Consider the following 7,576-nt stretch of genomic DNA (forward strand, 5'->3'; position numbering starts at 1 on the left):
ATATGCTCTGTGCGTGTGTGATTGAGTTTGGAGGGTCTTGGGATCAGTTCTTGCCATTGGCAGAGTTTGCTTACAATAACAGCTATCAGTCCAGCATTCAGATGGCACCGTATGAGGCTTTATATGGGAGACGGTGTAGATCCCCGGTGGGTTGGTTTGACCTGGGTGAGGCCAGACTATTGAGCACAGACTTGGTTCAGGATGCTTTGGAGAAGGTCAAGGTGATTCAGGATAGACTCTGTATAGCCCAGTCCAGACAGAAGAGCTATGCGGACCGGAGAGTGGGTTCTGCTTCGGGTATCGCCTATGAAGGGCGTTATGAGATTTGGGAAGAAAGGGAAGTTGAGTCCGAGGTTTATTGGCCCTTTCGAGATATTGATGCGTGTTGGGGAGGTTGCTTATGAGCTTGCCTTACCTCCCAGCTTGGCAGGAGTTCATCCGGTATTTCATGTTTCGATGCTCCAGAGGTATCACGATGACCCATCACACGTGGTGGATTTCAGTTCAGTCCAGTTGGACAAGGATCTATCTTATATTGAGGAGCCAGAAGCAATATTGGACAGGCATGCTAGAAAGCTGAGGTGAAAGAACATTGCATCGGTAAAGATTCAATGGCGGGGTCAGCCGGTCGAGGAGGCGACCTGGGAGACCGAGCAGTATATGCGCAGCCGTTACCCTCATCTTTTCACTACTTCAGGTATGTCTCTATGCTCGTTCGAGGATGAACGAATGTTTAAGTGTAGGAGGATGTGACGACCCGACCAGTCATCTTAAGAATTAATTCCCCGATCCCTATTAACTGCTTTCCCCAAGTTTATTTCTACTATATTGATTTGTCGGGATGTTCAGTTTTGAGTTTCGAAGAGTTTTGGGACACTTAGTCCCTAAATGACAGCTTAAGTGTTGGAGAGTTGACCTGTTGATACCTAATTTTTCCTTATGTATTTCTATACAAAATACTTTCAAAATAGCATGTACATGCATATATAAGCATGCCCCAAGAGTTTTGGTATTTTTCCTAATTCTTAAAGATTTTTAAAATCAATTTATTGTCTATTTTAGCAGTAAAAAATCCATAATTATTCCCAAAATCATCAATTTTGGTGAATAACTTATTTTATCCTCATATTTACACCAAAATACAATTAAGGTGATTTTTGCACATTTTTACAAATTCGTTTGGCATTTTTAAAAGTTAAATTGCATATAATTGCAATTATAGCCTATTTTGTAATTGATAGCATCTTATAATTATAAAATTAACCCCGGGATTTTTTAATTAATATTTATATGATATTTGTTTACCCGGTACTTTTAATTTGTTCTTAAAATCGTTATTTCTATTTTTATAAAACAAAATGGGAAAAGTGGCTACTTACAATCTAGCCTTTGTATTTCAATTTCAGCAAATTTGGCACCCCTAATTAACCCAACTCAGCCCCAAATTCGAGCCCAAACTACCCATCCCAATTACCTTTAACCCGACCCAGCACCTACTCAACCGACCCAGCCCATAACCCCGTTCAATCTCGGCCATTGATCACTTAGATCAACGGCCACCATTGATTCTTTCCTTTTTAATTTCAAACGACCCCTAAACCTACCCTATTCCTTCAGAAACTCCGCCTTTGAATCCCTTCTTTTTCTCAACTCTCTATCAACCCACCTCAAACCCTAGTCGCCGCCTCTCACTGAAACCCTAATCCATGGCTTCCCAGGCTCATCGGAGACCTGTACCAGCCTCTCATGGCCTCTACGTGCTCGTCTTTGAGGTCCTATGACCAGATCTTGAAGGGGTTTCGACTAAGCCTTTGCTTGATGACTGTTCTACGGTCATCTTCAACCTTTGTCCGGGCCAGTCATGGCTATTCGAGTTTGATCTTCGACTTTCCTACTTAGATCGATGGTTTTCAAAGCCTTTCTCATCACCTGGGTTTCTTACGAAATCCTAATCTCTAAGGTTCCTTCAATTTTATTTTAGATCTGCCCCGGATCTATATGTGTTTGAACTTTCTAAGCATCTTTCTCAAAGTTTTTTTAATTTTTTGCTATCAAAACTCTTTATTCTTTAATTAGGGTTTTATGTTAAGGTATTTCGAATCTCTTCTCTGATTCTCGACATGTTTTACTGTGTTTTGCTTGTGTTGTTTTTTATTTGAGTTAGCATGTTTAAAACCCTAATTCTTGAGATTTTGTTTGAGTTTCTTAGTTTGTTTGTTAACATTCGTTTACCTTGTTTTTCTATCTGAGTTAGCATGTTGAAAACCCTAATTTTTGGGGTTTATTCAAGATTCTGAATTTGTTTGCTTGTTTCACTTGTTTATCTCCTCTAAACCTGACTGGTTTTGAAAACCCTAGTTCTTTGGGGGTCTATTTGAGTTCCTGAAGTTCTTCGTCTGTTGAAATTGCTCAATGTGATTCCTTTACTTCAACTCTCTTTTTTCTTTATGTGACTCTTTTGGTTTTGAGTTCTTGCTACCTGTCAAACTCGACTATGATTTTCACTCGACTCTTTACATGCCTCTGATCCTTTTCTCTATTACTAAACCACTGAAACCTGACTATCATGCTTCGAATGCTTGCTCTATGCTACTACTGTATGTTGTTTCTTTTGCCATAGATTGGCCTCACATGTCTATTACTTGTGCATTCCTTTATATACTGAGTCCCTTCTGTGATTGATTTTCAAACTCATAACTGATTTCAAAACTTTTCCCTCTTACTCACCTATCAAGGGTTAATTGATTCTCTTTCTTGGTTTGTCCTTACTAAACCCTTTCCAAAAATAAGTACAATACTGTACTTGGACTTAAATACCTATTGTATGATTTTACTGCTCCTTTTATGGCAACAACCATTTTGCTTACAGACTAATTTTCTTTCCTTATTTTTGATCCTGTTAGTATCCGTTTGAACAATAATCCCTTGATTAAAGGGAAGTCTTGTGTTAATTGATTCTGATTGTGATCATGCCCATATTTGTGTTAAAGCTATACTTCTTTACTCATTTTCAAAACTATAAATACCTATACTCTTCTCTTTCAAAGACGAACACACACAGCACAAGTCATTACTTCTTCTCTCAAATACTCTTAGTTTTCTTAAAAGCATTTGAGTTTTTCTCTGAACTCATAAGCTAGAGTCCTCTTCTCTGATTGTGCTTTGGCTGCAAGTATTCTGCTTTTCTTCCTGCTTACTTTTCTGCAACTGGTATGTCTCTTCTTGTTTAAATTCTGCCTCTCTCTTATGTGTTTATGCTTCAGTCTTATCTTTGTTTATTTTATTGCTTTTTGCAAGTTTGTTTATTCCTACTCCTATATGAATCCCCATCCCTAAACCCTTTGTATGTTGAGTTATGGTTCAGAAAACATGACAACACTTGATATTGTTGTTCATGTATATGGACTGGACTCCCTGAGTCCTAAACTCTTTCAATTCCCATTCCTCTTTCCTTTTATGTGTATTCTGAGCCTAAGACTTTGGTCTGGCAATGTCCTAATCACTGTCCATACCATAGTCTGACCTTCAATAGGTCTGTGCTCTTCTTTGTTGGCTGAACAGGCCTGGTCAAGGGTGTGCCAGCCTATCCTATGGCTAGGCATGACCACCAGCCTGCCATGGCACTCCTTAACCCCCCTCTTGCACTTACACTCATTCTTAGAAACTAAGTTCTACCCCTCTCTTGTGAGCCTTGCCTTGGGACCCCTTGAGCTCCCTCTGAACTTGGACACCTGAGGGTTGGCCCTTCCACACTATGCTATAACTCTTTCTAATTAATATCTTGGGTATAAGCACTGCCTGGAGTTCTTGAAACTCCTTGGATCTCTGAAACACCCTACATAAGAGAAGGCTTTGGAAATCTGGATCTCGGAAGTAGTTCAATCTCATATTGTTAGATACTAAGTCTGAATTAGGCTGCTCGGATGTAGTTGTAATTTCTGATGTATTTTTATTTCTGTCTTATTTTTCTGGTCTATAATAATTTGTATGAACTCGGGGATCTAGTGAAAAGGGGAGGGATTTACTTTTATGCACAAAAGGGTAGAAACCATGCCTATAGGACTTTTACTGTTAATCTATGCAATCTCACAAGTAGAAACCATGACTATAGGATCTAACTTTCTGATTTCTGCAACTATGCATATATATACCATGCCTATAGGGATTTGCATTTATGCATTTATAATGACATTAGGCAAACCGTTAGGTTTAATGATAAATCAGCATATAAATATCATATTTATAAGGCTGTTAACGTTTGAAAGGTGTTAAAATCAGTAACTCGTAGAGATCATGCCTAAAGGAACTTCAAATCAGAATTGTTTCACTCGTCTAAAACATTACTGACTCTTTGCTAAAACAAGCGACTTTCTGCACGTTTTCTGAACCCTTAAAACTTTTCTTGCAACCAAATCAGTGCATCTCTTTCCTTCTTGATAAATATTCTCAAATCAGTGCATATTTTCTGAAAACTTACTGCTTTCCTGATAATTTGACAAACATTTTTTCAAATCAATCTGAATTCACTTCTTTATACTTATCTGATAAACCTTTTGAATCAGTCTGCAATTCAGTTCTTTTGTTAAAACTCGGCAACTCTTTTTCTTAAAGAACTATGTTTTCTGAAACTCGTTTTAAACCATTTTCTTTGTATTAAGTCTGCAATCTTTTTGAAACTTATCTTATTCTGCAACTCCTTTACAATCAGTAGTTTTGTCCCACACTTAAGGTAAAGTTTACTAATTAAAGTGGCTCAGTCTTTGACAACTGCATTCGAGTGAGCCTAATGCGGACTTCCTGTCTAAAAGTATGTGTTGAATCAGTTCGCATATCGCTTTAATTTTTAAAGACCAAACCAGTACATGCAAGACATGCTAAACTCTATGGCTTATCTGATTTAAGGAGGTTTACTTGAGCCTTACTTGCTTATCTGCCTCCACTTTTACTTGTATTATGTGTTTTGATTGACGCCTTAGTATTTTGTCCTTTGAAACTCTCAAAAGGCCGCAAATCCCTTTCCCTTTAGGATTAGTAGTCCTAAATGCTTCCGGGACTGATAGGATTGGGACGGGTACTAGCATGCAATAAGTAACGAAACTTTTCGTGCTTTAATACCTTAACGGGGTGGGAAGGGTAGAATATGGATATGATGACCGGTGCGCTAATATCATGTGCGACCCCTCTTCTGAGGAGTGATTGCTGGATATTGCATTGATGTGATCCATATTATCGGTAAACCTAGGACCCCTTTCCCTTTTACTTGTTAATTTTTAAGTTTTCTTTTAAAACTAATTTTCTAAACTCTCTACTTCTTCAACTCTTAAACTTGTTTGCAAAACTATGTGAAGCCCTTTGCTTTATTTTTCTACTTGTCTTCTTAAAGTCACAATTGTAGCATGACCGGTAACCACACTTGTGGATCCTGAGGGGTGCCTAACACCTTTCCTTCAGGATAATTTCTAGCCCTTACCCTAATCTCTGGTCTCTTCATCTCAAACCTTTCTTAAAAGTGTCCTAATGCACTATAATCATTAGGTGGCGACTCTTCAACTTCTAAGACCCAATTCTCGAAAGGGAATAGAGTTGTCCTCCCAATGTCGTATACCCGATTTCAACCCGTAGAAAAAGGGGGCGTCGACGGCATGGCGACTCTGCTGGGGAATCTTTAGGCTTTTACCATTGCATGTTTCTTGTGATTTTACTATCTCATTAATTGCTTTATTTACTGTCTTTTATTCTTTCACTACGAAACTGACTTGGCTCTTCATATCTTTTCTTTCCTTTAACTGCTTTCCTTTACTGCTTTATTTCAATACTGTTGTAATTACTGCAATTATTGTAATCATTTATCTTATGAACGTGGAAATACATGTCAATTTGTTTCATTCTTGTAAACTGCATCTTCAACATCATATTCCACTCATGCCAAACAAATACCATAGCAACGCTTATAATGAGTGGTTGCGCTCTTCCAATATTATCACCCTTTAAATTCGGCAAAGGCATATTTGCGGTAAAACCAGTCGATCAGCGGTGCAGTCGACGGTTCCGTGCCTTTCTCTCTTGAGTTGTCCGCTAAAGGGTACCTATCTAATACCCCAATAGAAACCTTACTCTGTTTAACTGTGCATGCATCATGGTCGAACCTAGTCGAGTTAGTTATGTTGTCCGCATAATGACTCATTAAGATAGCCTTGTCCAAAGTCCATCGGGTTTCCCTTAAACCCAAACGGACACCTACATGTTCTATGCATTTATTTGGAGAACTAAATGCTTGCTATGCTAATTATTGGTTTAAATAGTCGAGACTGGCGGGGTAAGGGTCTAACACTCTGTTTTGCAGAAAATGAGGCACGAAGTCCCCAGATTTAGCATGATAACCAACATTCATCCAAGGCTGCTAAATTGGTGGAAAGACCTCCACTCCAGTGATCAGACACTCGTCCGCAAATACTTAGGGAATCTGCCTTCTCTTCTATAAATCCAGCCTGACAACAAAATCATAGAGGATGCAAATCTGTTCTGGGATAGTGATAGGTCCGTGTTCCGCTTCGGAGGCCTTGAAATGACTCCTTTGCTCGAAGAAATAGGAGGTTTAGCTGGTATTCCTTGGGAGACTCCGGGTTTGCTTATGCCAGAGAATCGCAAGGGTAGGGGTTTCCTTAAGATGATGGGACTGAAGAAGGATCCAAACTTGACCTGTTTGAAAGACTCCTACATCCTATTCAACTATCTGTACGAGAGATATGGCCATAGCAAGTCATACCGCACCTACTCAGACAAATTTTCCCTCACCTCACTAGGGCATATTCACAGAAGGGTCTTCGTATTCATGTTTTGTTTCCTGGGGATGATAGTGTTCCCTATGAAGAAGGCTAGGATCCACACCAGGCTGGCCATGGTAACCAAGACTCTGATGGAAGTAATTGACGGACAGCCTTTCAGTATAGTTCCCATGATCGTTGCTGAGATATACCGAGCCCTGGACAACTGTCAGCAAAAGGCCAGTCATTTTGAGGGATGCAATTATTACTTCAGCTCTGGCTCATGGAGCACCTCCAGAAAGGAGAATACCGGCAAGAGATCTTACGCAGAGATTGGGATGATCACATTGCCTCCCACCAGCCAAGGCGTATGAATTATATGCCTAACATGTTCGCTCAGCCAGAGGACGCTGGAGGATGGGTGGAGTTATTTGAGAATCTAAAAGAAGACTAGGTACAGTGGATGGTCGAGTGGTTCCCTACGGAAGAATTTATTGTTCGATCCCGAGACGCACCATTTCTCATACTCATTGGTCTAAGAGGAACTTATCGCCCCCCCCCCCCCCGGGCCATGAGGCAGGCTGGAAGAAAGCAAATCATACCAAGGGTCGACAAAATGAGTCACTTTAGGGCTGATTTCCAGGACGATGATAGCCCTAACAAATGCCAAGATCAGCAAATGTGGCATTGTAAGCTCGTTTTGGGGAGAGAATCTATAGAGCCAGACAAGTATCATGCCGGTTGTGTGCTGCACTATTCGGGTTGGTTGGAAGATAATCACAATGGTATGGATCAGCCCAGGTTCATTCGAG

The sequence above is a fragment of the Nicotiana tabacum genome, chromosome 8 (genome assembly GCF_000715075.1).
Source record: "Nicotiana tabacum cultivar K326 chromosome 8, ASM71507v2, whole genome shotgun sequence".
NCBI classification, from domain to species: Eukaryota; Viridiplantae; Streptophyta; class Magnoliopsida; order Solanales; family Solanaceae; genus Nicotiana; species Nicotiana tabacum.